Below are 12,422 nucleotides of genomic sequence, written 5' to 3'. Positions count from 1 at the left end.
TTTTCGTTGATTATCCGCCCTATCCCCTCCCCAACGAGGACATCTCCAACCACGCGCCAGTTACCCAGAGTAAAAGAATATCGACTATAGTTGCCATGCAACATGACGGTTGTTTCTGATTCGCCGCCACCCGAGGTTATATTCGGTATGCGTCTATTTCGACGCGTATATACACTTGACATGATACGGGATCTGTGGCCATAAAAGGTGTCGGTGCAACGATGCAGCGCCTCATCAGACATGCCTCGGAAAGCCAATCTCTGCTGGCCACTCCTATCTCCCCCCGCAGTTACGGAGTAGATTTGTTAGATAGTCCCGGTGGGATTGCCAACTCCATGCCTGCATCGCTTGCAAACCGATTGATACATCTTTCCCCGTGCAATAATACTCTGTATATACTAGCCCATTGAGTATGATATAAGAATAGACTCAGCTCTCGGGTCTCAGGCACACACCCGAGTTTCTTCTGTCGGGGGCCGTGCATCTGAGCTGTCAGGTTTCAAACCGTGTACTCCGTAGTGTTTCTGTTGAAAAACAAACGCTGTCGAGTCCTCCCTGCCAGTCAACTGGATGGCGCCATGATGGCTGATTTGCCTCGCAGTGACGGCCAGTCACCCCGCGAGAAGGAAGGGCGGGTGGCGCCGGTCATGCTGCAAAACCATTGGCTGTCGGACTCCAATCCTGGTTCCCCGAACCTTAGCTCGATCCCGTTGTCCTGGGACTTGGGTGGCTCGGCATCAGTACGTACGTATGTACATACATACATAGGTCGATATTGTGCACAAATTCCTCTGAAATAGTAAGCCAATGTGATTTAACGCTTGGGCGGAGGAGCATAGCTGTGGAAGAATAATAAAAATCAATCAATCAATAAAAACCTTGAACCGTACCTTTGTAGACTGATTGACCAGCAATCCTACCCTATTACTCGCTTCATGGCCAACCACTAGCATAACAGGAAACTCAGCCCGCTCAGAGTTGGCCAATCACGGCTGCGAAAATAGCTTTGCGAGGTCATCTGGACAGAGCACAAGGCCATGCCCCCGCGAATAGGAAACGAAGCCCCCGGCATGCCTGCAGCTACAGACTAAGCTGATAGAAGTCCTTTTGAGCGGGTTGAGCTGGCTTAATCAATCTCGCTGCATGGCCATCAACCATTGACAGCCCTATCTTCATTCCGCACAGCAACCATTGGCAATGTTTGTCACACCATGGTCGTCGACGACATATCAATGCGACAGGATGATGAGGCGGTCACCTATCACTAGTGATAATAGCTAGCCCTCTAATGCTCTATTAGCTTGAGTTTTCAATTCCACAAAGGTGCGACCATGGCTGCAGCCAGAGAACTTGCAGCCTGGTTCTCCGGACCGACTAAGAGATCAAGGGATGGCAAAGTCTGCCCAATCCTTGGGCTGCAGCCGCTGCAGCCATCCGTCCACGATGCTGGAACCGTTTCGCTGAAAGGGGGGGGAGCCATTGTTATTTGTGATAGATCATGACAGATGGACTGCCGGCCAAAGCCTGTGGCCCAAGCCCGCGGGTCTCCAACTGTGGAATGTCTCTGCAAGGTGGAAATCCAGGTACGACATCCTCCTGTCTCACTACTAGTAGTTCGCTATGAAAAAGCTGGAGCAGGGTGTGCTGGTAGGGGAAGTCTTGCTTTTTTTGTTTCCTCGAGAAAACGCATCCTTCCCTAAAAAAGCCCGATTGAATGAGATCCTGCGATCCTGCAACCTCTACCTCAGAACGCAAGGGGCAACGTAAATTGTACGACCATCAGACGACTTCTTCCGGGAAATGGTCATTACGTAGCTGGCAGCGTTCCGGCAGAATGGTTCTCTATCTTCCAGGGTATATCTTCCAAGGTAGAGACATCACGTAGAGGATATATACTTGTGTTTCGCAGTTTTTCTCCGAGGTCTCGTCCCGACTTGGACAGATGCGTATTCTGCACTTTAGTAAGTAATTGGAGTTGTCTCTTGCTCTTTTGGCATGCAGAGCTTGGTAGAAAAACTTGGATGCTTTCGACCCTGTCCACCCCTGAGCATATGACCTCATGAATTGTAGCCCTTGGTTGTTTTCTTTCCTTTTCTAGGAAACTCATTAGTTTAGCAGCCACAAGGTCGTCCCGCGACGGACCGCCGATGAACCAGGTATCTTTTCCGCTCCAAGCGCATAACTAGCGGGACGCGCCGTTCAGCTACGCTACAACCATGAGTCCATGATGGAGAACGCCCGCTGTCATCTCATGAAATTCCTGATGATATCAAGCTCTGTCAATGAGGTGTGTCTCAGGCTTTTAGCCTTTCCTTCAAGTGTTCCGCGCTGTATCGTTGAGTAGTGAGCCGAGATGGTCCGGAAGGGAGCCCTACAGGGGTTGGACTCTGGAGCGCCCACCCAACATTCAAGTTTGACTTGTGGTCGATTTCGAGAGACATATCGGGTGGTCGGTGTCTGCCGGAGACACCAACGCGTAGCGTACCTGCCCAGCCGCGTAGAAATGAGAGTCTTGGCTAGTCCGTAGTAATATTGTGTCTGGCAGGCTACCCAGTCATTGACAGCATTGTCCTTTGCATAAATTCATTCGGATGCAACCATCTAGCGCGTGTAAAGATACGTGAACAATATTTCTCCTATGCCACGAGTCGAGGAGACGACAACTTTGTAAATATTTGCATACGAACTAGATTATATGATTGTCTGGCTGGAATGACTCAGACAATAAGACCACTCCCAGCCATGAAATCCGGGGTATAAATTTCAAGAGACTTTGGAGAGACTCTCAAGAAACATTCGTAGAGTCAAGCCGCAAGGGTGCAAGACGGACATGGAGCACTGGATCTCGCTGAGTGAGTTCCAGATGGGACCGGCGATCTGGTTGTGCGCGATCGAGCATACTGGGACGCCAAACTAGGAATGTAATCGGCAGGCGACTGGGACACTGTGTGCAGGGAGGGCTGGGATGTTAGTGTAAAGGTAAACTATGCAGCCAAGCACTAACGCACCCGGTTCGTTGACTTCATGTCCACACCTTTGACATCCGCGAGGGTGTTCCAGCCGGTTGGCTGAGGTGACACAAGAATTATGAAGTATGGAGTTGGGGAGAGCCATCCATCCACAAGGACGCGTTGCTTTCCCTTCAAACATGTTCGAGGCGAATGGCGCATCATGGTGTGTAGGGAGTAAAACGACAAATCAATTGAGAAGTGAGGATTTCTTATTTCTCCTCAAAATTCTTTAAATTCAATTTAATAAATTCGTCCTTGGTACGCAATACACGACTCTCCGTGCAAGTAGTCGAGGACGGGAAACAGAGCCTTTGAGTCGCATGTTCAATGCTGGCTGAACATATCCTGGAAGTTCCTTCCAAAAAATGTGTTTACTGCAGTGCGTGCCCATGGTTCCTTCCGTGCCCAACAGACACGAGCTGGACGGGCACCAGACTGCAGGCGCTGGCCAGCCATGGGAAGGAGCAGCCGAACGCGCATGATGTGCTGAACAGAGACAAAACACATACGGAATACATACTCGACCCCATAGCATTTGTGATATATGAGCGGCGCTCTGGCGTGACGGACACGCCGGCTCTCTCTCATCTGGGCAGGTGTCACAAATTCTCCAATCCACACGCGGCAGAAGGTCATTTGCATCTTGAACCTGCCATTGTACACAGCAATGTGCTTTGCGTGTGGACGACTCCGTACAACAGCCCACTCTCCACAAATCCGCCAGGATGCAGCATTCTCGACTTTGATCATGACGCAGGGCAAACGGCGGGGGCATCCGTTGGATGTATCTCCCTGGTAATTGCAGAATCCTCATTCTTGGAAAAAGCTTGGTATTCCTCAGAATTCCCCATTCAAATGTATGTACAAACCCCTGGCCCCCAGCATTACACGGATGGGTTTAATCCTGATCCTAGGCAGGACCCAAATGCACAGAACGTACAGCCCCTAGAGGACGAAATCACGAAAAGCATTAGCCAGATCTTTCCAGCTCGCAACCAGAGGACACCATGGGAAGTACATATGTACATGACCATCTGACCCTTCGGGGTGCGCTCCGTGGGTGGGCCAGAAACCATCCATGAGGCTCCGGAGTCACCGCAGAAGCTCCATGTCAGCCTTGGGCGGTTGCGGCCACTTGTTGGTCGCGGATATGGCTGGGAATGCAGTCCGGAGGGCTCGTGCCCAAGATATTCATCGTCATCTTCGATTTGATAGCACTCGCCGTGCGACTTCTGCTCGAGGCCCAGGATTGGAGTCAGTCATTCACCTGTGCGCCAAATGTAGCATGTCCCTGTTCAGCAAGGGGAACTATGACCCCTGACCATCACGCCCTCGGTCCAAGAGCTCTCCCTGGTGATGTAAAAAAAACAAATCTACCAATTTGGTGCTAGCACAAAGAGCTTTGCAGACTGGGCTGAAGTCACCCGCAGGTGTCGGGTTCTGAAGCCAGAAACTGAGCCTGCAATTCTGAACCTTGGGAATAACGTGCATACTTTACTTTCGTCAAAAGGAAAGTGACTCCCTGGCTGATTGATGGATTGACTGACGGCACCAAGTTACGGAATAAAAAATAACAGTTCTATACTGCCTGGTCCCAACAACTTGAATCTTACCTGGCAATCGAACATAGCAAGCTTGTCCTTGATGGCCCAAACTTGCCACCTGACATACCAAGGCAGCGTCAGTCTTGATTTTTGTGATGAAAGTATTAGCGAGTAAGCCACAGGCTTGTCTGCGGCCTTGTTATGAGAAACACCTGCTGCACACGTGGTGGCGACGAGACCAAGTTACTACCCCAATTTCCTGGGATATATTTCTATTCTTGGAGTATAAGCCTTCGTTTTCTTTTGTGGTAATAGGGCACCTGTTTGCTTGAAGCTCAGTTTTGGAGGCATGGAATCATCTCTAATAATAGATTCATGCATAACGAGGCCAGCCACTGCTTCACCATGACAGCGATGACCTTGATACAAATGACGCGGTAGGTACCCGTCCCAAACCTACTAACAAGACCAGTTGCACCTCCCGTAAACATGCGGATACTGATAACATTGGCAAAAGCGTTGTTTGCGGGGGTTATCAATCTCCTTCCTTGGGATCCAAGGAGCTTCAATGGAAACCACGGCAATGTGGCAACTCGCAGTGTGCGTTCTACAATCTAGCCATGCCTATTGTGTTGGTTTCATGGCGAAACATGTTGGCAGTATTGCACTGCAAGGATATCCGTAATCCATTATCTCTAGGTCCAGCTGATTGCTTTGGTGACAGATGATGATTGCAAATTTACGCCTCCTAAGCTGTCAACCAAAGATAAGCAAGTATGACCGATAGCACCATCCTACCCTTGAACCGAAGATTGATGCAATGGCTATCATGACAAGATGGCAGCCCGTTCCGAGGCGAATCACCTGGCCAGTGTTTTTTCCCAATCATCACCACGTTTCGAAATATACCAAAAGAAAATGTCGCCCTCTCTGGGGATTGGATCAATTGCATTTTGAACTAGAGAAAGCCAACTTGATTGTGAAACAACCCTCTCGCATCTGCCTTCCCTTGCGAATGCGTGGTGAGCGGTTTGTTGCCTTACTCAGACTTCTCACCGACGTGGATTTGCGGCCCGGAACAACATCAGATGATCGATTTAGCGTTGGGGGCCATTTGCGCCGTTAAGTAAGATGCAGGAATGCATCGCGTGGTAGCACGGGATGGCGGAGATGCAGATGGCAAATCCATGGTGGTGGGTGAGAATGATGGCAATGCCCGACAGCCATGCTGCCAACCACATAACATGAGCATCCGTGTAGATGATCAGCACTTGCAGTCAAACGCAGCTATTTTCGCACCTGCCCTTTGGCCCCCATTCCTCGCCTAGCGACGAGTTGTACGCACGCCGGATGCCTTCAGTGGCATGCGCTAGAAGACGCTTCATCATCCGCGGGCGTGCGTGGGATGCGTCCTTGCGCAACGTCCCTCAAGATGACTCGACGTCACTCGACAAGCGGATTCTCAAGCATGTACTCCGTACTCCGTACAAGCGCGGGGCATAAGGCCCCGGGAGGTCAGGACTCAGGAGTACTGCATGAAAGGGCGATGTCCCGAGCCGGATACTCGTCCATGCCTTTTCAACCAACCGACTTTCACGCAGCAAAGGGCTGAAATAATAGGCGAATGCCACTCTAGCCACGTTTGGCCCCCAACTCGAAGGCCGCGGACCTCGATATGGTGGCCGGGGGGGCATCTCTCCATCTGGACGTGCAAGTTACCGTGTGCTTACGCGGTAGGGAGCCGCGAAACAACATCGTCAGCGACGAGCGTATCTTGTTTCCATCCGAGCCCGACAAACCCGGCGGTGAAAGGCCAGACTGGCTGGTGTAAATCCGGGGGAGGGGGAAACCTTCTCGTCTGTTGTGTCTCCCACAGTACTATTTGCAAGGCAGTATGCACGTGTCAGCTCTGCACGCATGTTGGGAAGGGCGTGGGAGCCAAGGTCTGGTTCCTGCTGATAGATGCCCAAACTGGCGTGTTTCAAGAAAACCTCTTCTTTTCATTTTTTTTTTAAATGGGTTAAAAAAAATATACTAATAGTAAACCAGCCACTTTGGTCGCAAGTTGCCGACGACGCCGCACTGGCCGCGCAAATACAAGCTCTTGATGTCGTCAATGGTCACGGTGAGAATCACAGCCGCCAAGGTTCGCACAGGCGGATGGAAATGGGGCGCACTTGGGCTTCAAATGTCATTTCCGACGCAATGGTGTCCGACTGTACGGGGTGTTGGCATTTGTCCCGCGTGGGAGTTGAAAATCTCTCAAGGAAGAGAAACAGCTGTGGTGCGGCTGAACCGATGTTTGCCTACTCCCGTACATTCTTCATGACACCATGGACCCTGTCAATCACATATCCCTGATTAGCCCTTCCCGCCATCACACTCAATTCAGGTCGCTCCGAGGTCGCAAGTTGACCGAGATGACGATGGATGTGGCCCTTGGCCTCGGCTGCAGTTTCCTATGTCTCCCGAGTCTTGTTCAAGAGTCACGTCCAGTAGGAAGTTGTCCTGAAACCCACGCGTGACCTTTTCAAGCCACAAACCACCAAAGGCTTGTCTTGCCATGAATCCGCCCAGGCTCCGGCCTTCGGTAACGAGATTGGATGGTCATGTTGTTTCGTCTGATCACGACTTGGCAGATATTCGGATGGACCTCATCCCGCGGGTGACGATTACGTATCTACGCCGATTGACGGCTGAATATGATTCGCACGGCCGGCATATACCAGGGTGTGGCGTTGAGCGCTTCGTATGATCGACGTGGCAAGACGGGATGAAGACCGGGTGAATCGAATCCGGTAGTAAAAATTGCCAACAATATATGGATAATATCTGAACAAGAAACAGAATTTATTGATTTAATATAATTAATTTTTTTATTATTAATTTATAAAAAGAAAGGATGACGAAGAAGAGGAATAAATGCTCAGGATACGGTCCACCGTTTTCAAAGTGTTGAGTGAGAGTTTGTGACCGTTTTCCCATCCGGCGTGACTGACCACGTCGTACTTCCACAGATGTCATTTGTCTGTGTTTTGTGCGACCGACTCGTATAAGGCGATCCAGTAGTTTTGTCCGATTGACATTGCAGATATTAGATCCGAGATGACTGAGTCAGGGTCATGGGCGAGATGCCCAGAATGTGCCCTTTCTCCTGCTTAAGCAATTCTTGGTCATCAACTTGCTCCCCTCGTTGGCCAGAGCAGCACAGCGCTATTCAGCGTCTATTCCCGCCGTGACAAGACTTTTGTTCTGAAATACCAAGCCGTTGAGTTTGTACTTTGCCGCTGGCTCAGCCTTGGACGGCACCTCCTACATCGTGGACCCGGTCCAAGGTTTCCGTTCCCCGAGACGCCCGGGTCTGCTATCAAGCTGTACCGCCAAACAAGATACTACTACATCCCCAACTGCCCGCTGCTACTCGTCGTTTCTGGGACGACGTGTCCGGATTCGCCTCGGCCCCCCTTGTTTGCCGAGGAGTCAGTCGTCACTCACTCAGTGCCTTCGCAGATTCCCAGCATCAAACCGTCCCGTCGACTCATCTCGAGCCCGTGGTTCCTTTTCAGGCAAAGAAAGGTCAATTTAACACGGCTCGTCCAATGGTGCCGCCGAGTTGGGAGCTGCAGAACCATGTGTGCCCCCTGTGCCACGGGTCTACCAGAGACTCGGCTGCAGTTAGCCAAGTTTCTCCCAGTCCCTCGGTGGCACAATCGTCAGCCGGCGCGGCAACTTCCAACCTGGTAAGTAGTAGGCCAGGTCAGCCGGGACAGAAGAGACACAGCAGCAGGTTCCTGTATCACGGTGGCATCCCGCGCCCGAGCTGGCTCTCCTTCGCAAGGGACGTCATGCGACATTGAGGCGCGGCCGTGAACGTTGACGGACGGACACGGGTAGTTTGTCTGGCTTGCTGTTTTTGCGATAACCCCCCCCCTCTCTCCCCTTGAGGAGGTGCGTTCTCCCGCTTCCACTGTTCCTTGGGCGTTGAGTATGTAAACGTCACGGCATAGGGACCCGGGGGTGGTGGCGAGTACAAACACTTACGAGCCATGTCGAGCTGAGGGTGCCGTTTGTGCCCGCGTACACAAACGGCGGCGGAGGCTGATGCCAATGCTATTGGTATTCTCGAGGGGGGGTGTTTGGGTGCAAACATCGTCATTCAACGTTTGTTGTATCACAAATCTCGCTCAACTCGCCCCTGGGCTGTTTGTGACGCCACCGCGGGATGTTCGACCGGGGGGGGGGGGGGGGTTGGCCCGGGGGGGGGGGGGGGAGATTGGACTCTAATTTACCGGCTGGGCAAGACGACTTTTTTTAAAATTTGCTTCTTTTTTTTATCAAATATGTATGTATGTGGGTTTACGGGTGTTTGCTCTGGCGGCTTAGACGCCATGCAGATGTCGGCTTCTGGTAAACGATCTTGCATGATGGGCGCCAAGGGCTCGGAGGTTGGGAAAGGGGGTGGATGATCTCTCTGCTGCTGCTTTTTGGCTGACGCCTGGATGCTGGTGCTACGTGGGACGAATGCGTTGATGGGCGTGTATGTGGTGTTTTTTTTTTCCCTTCTTCTGTTGTTCAGCAGCGGAATGGGCGTTGCACTTGTCGAGCAAGATAGATACTACGATCAAGGTACTTTGTAACGGTTCGAGAGTGGCCAATGCCTTGGTAATATGCTCGACATTGGGTTTATTTAAATGATGGGTTTTCCAAGTATAGCCCCCTCAAGGACTATAGGTTGAGACTCAACACGGTCTTGGACGTTGCGTTTGCCGAGGAATGATGCAACAATATCGCTCGACGGGGTAGATTTAATGCCCGTGCGTCTATTGAAATGTACACATGTTCAATTCAAAGTGATTGAATTACATCATCTAATTCACCGGCGTTGGAATGCCCAGTGCTCGTTCTCGTTCAAGGAACCTCCTGCATCAAATCCCACGCCGGGCAATGTCCATATCTCAGAGCCGCCGGACACGACGCCCGTCTTCTCGCTCAAGGCCGCTCCATCTTCGTTTACAAGTCGAGAATACCATCTCCCACTGGGTCGTAAGCCTCAATGGCGGTGTGAGCAAGCTGAAACCTCTGCGAGTATCTAGGAAAGGGTTGCCATCTACGTCCGAGTTGGTCAATCCTGAACAGGGCCTACCCTTGATAAAACTGCGACTCCATTGGCACTTTAAGCAAACAAGCCGTGTGATTTTCTTCCAAGGCTGGGCTGAGATGTGGCATCCTCGGGAGAGAAACATACTCCGTACAGCTGTGTGATGTCGTATTAGAAGCCTTCGCGAAGGGTGGTCACGACGGCTCATGACCAAACCTGACAACAGATCCTCCATAATAGGGTACTGGACGCAATGTGTGGCGTCGGGACGGCCGCAGAACTGGTTTCAGACGTCCTAGACCAAGCCACTGTGTTCGGATCTCGTTTCTTTTGCGGCGGGCCGGTATTTGTTGCAAGATGCAGCATCGCCAGATTGGGATCCGTGCCTGGATAATACTCCGTACCTACATACAGTGAATTCCTGGTGATTTTTGCTTTTTGGACGACTTGTCCAAGTCGGCCCCAGGGCTGGTGAGCTTCCGACGCGTGGAATTCTCTCGACGGAGTCAGTCGTATCACGTAGTACTCGGGCGTCGAGAGCGGGAGGCTCCAAGACACACAAGGTTAGATTTGGACGGTTGCATTTCAAAATAGGCAGAAGTTGTGCTTGTCCGGTCATGGGATGACGTGCAGACGATAGGATTCCTTGGCCGTAACGCTCTCTGACCACCCTCGAGGAACAGCGTTGGTGGCCATGGATTAGGATTGTGTCATGACGATTCTTGAAAGGCAGCATTCCAGGACCGATTCCATATGACCCAACGGACTGGCCGTTGACCGTTGATCATTCACGGTTCATACTCTTCCTGCATGTCATTCACCGAACGCGCGGGTGGGTGGTGCTGTGAGACATGTTGATGCATGAACTCTTTGAAGCTAGTCAAGCATGGAACAAGGAATATTCCCTAGGACGCTTCTACACAGATCCTCAAGCCATGAAGCGCTTGCCATGTCTCTCGTGCCTTGAGGGCTGGTACGGATATGGGTTTTGACTGTATTTCGCGATACGTGTCAGCGTGTATATGGTGTGTTTTTAATATTGCGAGACAATTCATCAGCACTCGGCCCCTTGTTTGGCTATTTCTGTTTGAATGTCCATCGGGTTTCTCCGTGAATGTGTAAGCCCGCCTGATCAGATATTCATCTACGCTAGATGCCAAGGCAAGACTTGTTGACAAAGCTTCCACCCTCCTACCAGGTAGATACTGCCTCGGGTTATGCGTGTGATTTGTCCAAAGGCAAATCACTACCGTGTCATTGAATGAGAGGTGACTAAATCATGTTGGGTCGATATTTGGAAAGTTGATACGGCTCGTTCCCAACCAACAGACTTGTCCACCAAGACCCTTGATGCTTTGTAAATGTTCTCTCATAGTGCTCCGACAGACAAGTAAGAATCTGTTGTCACGTTCCCTACCGTGGGATGTATTTGGGCTGTTACTTCAAGTCCTTTTGGAGCCAAAGTTTCCACCATGTCCTCGCTGAAAAGTGGTTTCAGACACCTATTCACTCGGATACTTTCAAGAACGTAACTGGAGGCTAGGCAGCTGTTGACTTTAGACATTCAATAGAGTAAATGAAAATGTAAGTTCCGGTGTTTTCTTTACAGAAACGGCCGTCTTGATTTCCTCAGTAAAGAAAAACTCTCTGGCATTATTGCTGGAAACTGCGAGCCGTATTTGGAGTTCGCTATTAAGCATATTAAGGGGTGAATTGTTTCGCTCATTAGTCAAGTGAAATTACAAGCCATTAAGCATATCATCATATGAGAACGGACAAAGTTCGCCAAGCTCCTCCTGATGTATGCAATTTAATATTTATTCCTAATTAAGTTGTAGGGGAGAAACTTGGTTCATCTATAACCAACAGGTCTTAAACTTGGCACAGAGTACCTCAAGCCGCCTCATGAATGACATGGAATAACATGAAACAACAATATCAATTGTAGGCGCTGTACATGAACAGCTATACCACATATTTTTTCGTCTTTAAAAAACGTAGGTTGGACTGAGTCATGGATTCCTCCTGATTGTAGCGCAAAACTAAGCAAACCGCAGCTTCTGGTTCTGGAGTTTACATCCAGTCTTCGCTATATCTCTTGACGGACATAGCAACAGCGGATGGATTTCGTCCATGTCGTGTTTAGAGATTCTGCACTACCTCGACTTCCGTTGTTCACGAGCGTGAATCCAAGCAAGACACTCCATGTGCGGCACTTACCCTATATGTTTATGAAGTGCCCTCATCAGTTTCTGAGATATTATCACTTCAATCTAACCGCCGCATGGCTCATCGTCAAGAGTCCCACGGACTACACACTGTGACCACAGCAAGTTAGTTGCCTGCTTACTGCTTATATTCGTTGATGAGAACGGCAGGCAAATGATATGTATTAACCTGGAATATGTATAGGCGCTCCAGACCCTGAAGGTTGCAAAAGGCAACTTACTTGCTGTGATCGCAGTGTGAAGCCGTCAAGAGTCTCGACAATGTGCCGTGTGGCAGTTATATTTGGTTGCTTTGGCCAACATCGGCAAGTGCTTCGGGGAGCTTGGTAGAAGCGAGCTCTCATGTGTAGTTGTGCTGGTTCACGGAAGTTAACTTGTAGTTGTGGTAAGGCTCTTATTATTGCAAGAGTGATGAAGAGAGAGAGGAACGGACTCGAGGAATGCCGACGAGCATAGACATTGTTAATATATGTTATGTGCGGCCATTTCAAGTCTTTAAAACGAGTCACTGTCACGTACCATATCTTGCTTCCATGCAGCG

The sequence above is a fragment of the Metarhizium robertsii genome (assembly GCF_000187425.2).
Source record: "Metarhizium robertsii ARSEF 23 chromosome Unknown MAA_Scf_1, whole genome shotgun sequence".
Lineage (NCBI taxonomy): Eukaryota > Fungi > Ascomycota > Sordariomycetes > Hypocreales > Clavicipitaceae > Metarhizium > Metarhizium robertsii.
Note: the sequence above shows the minus strand (reverse complement) of the source record.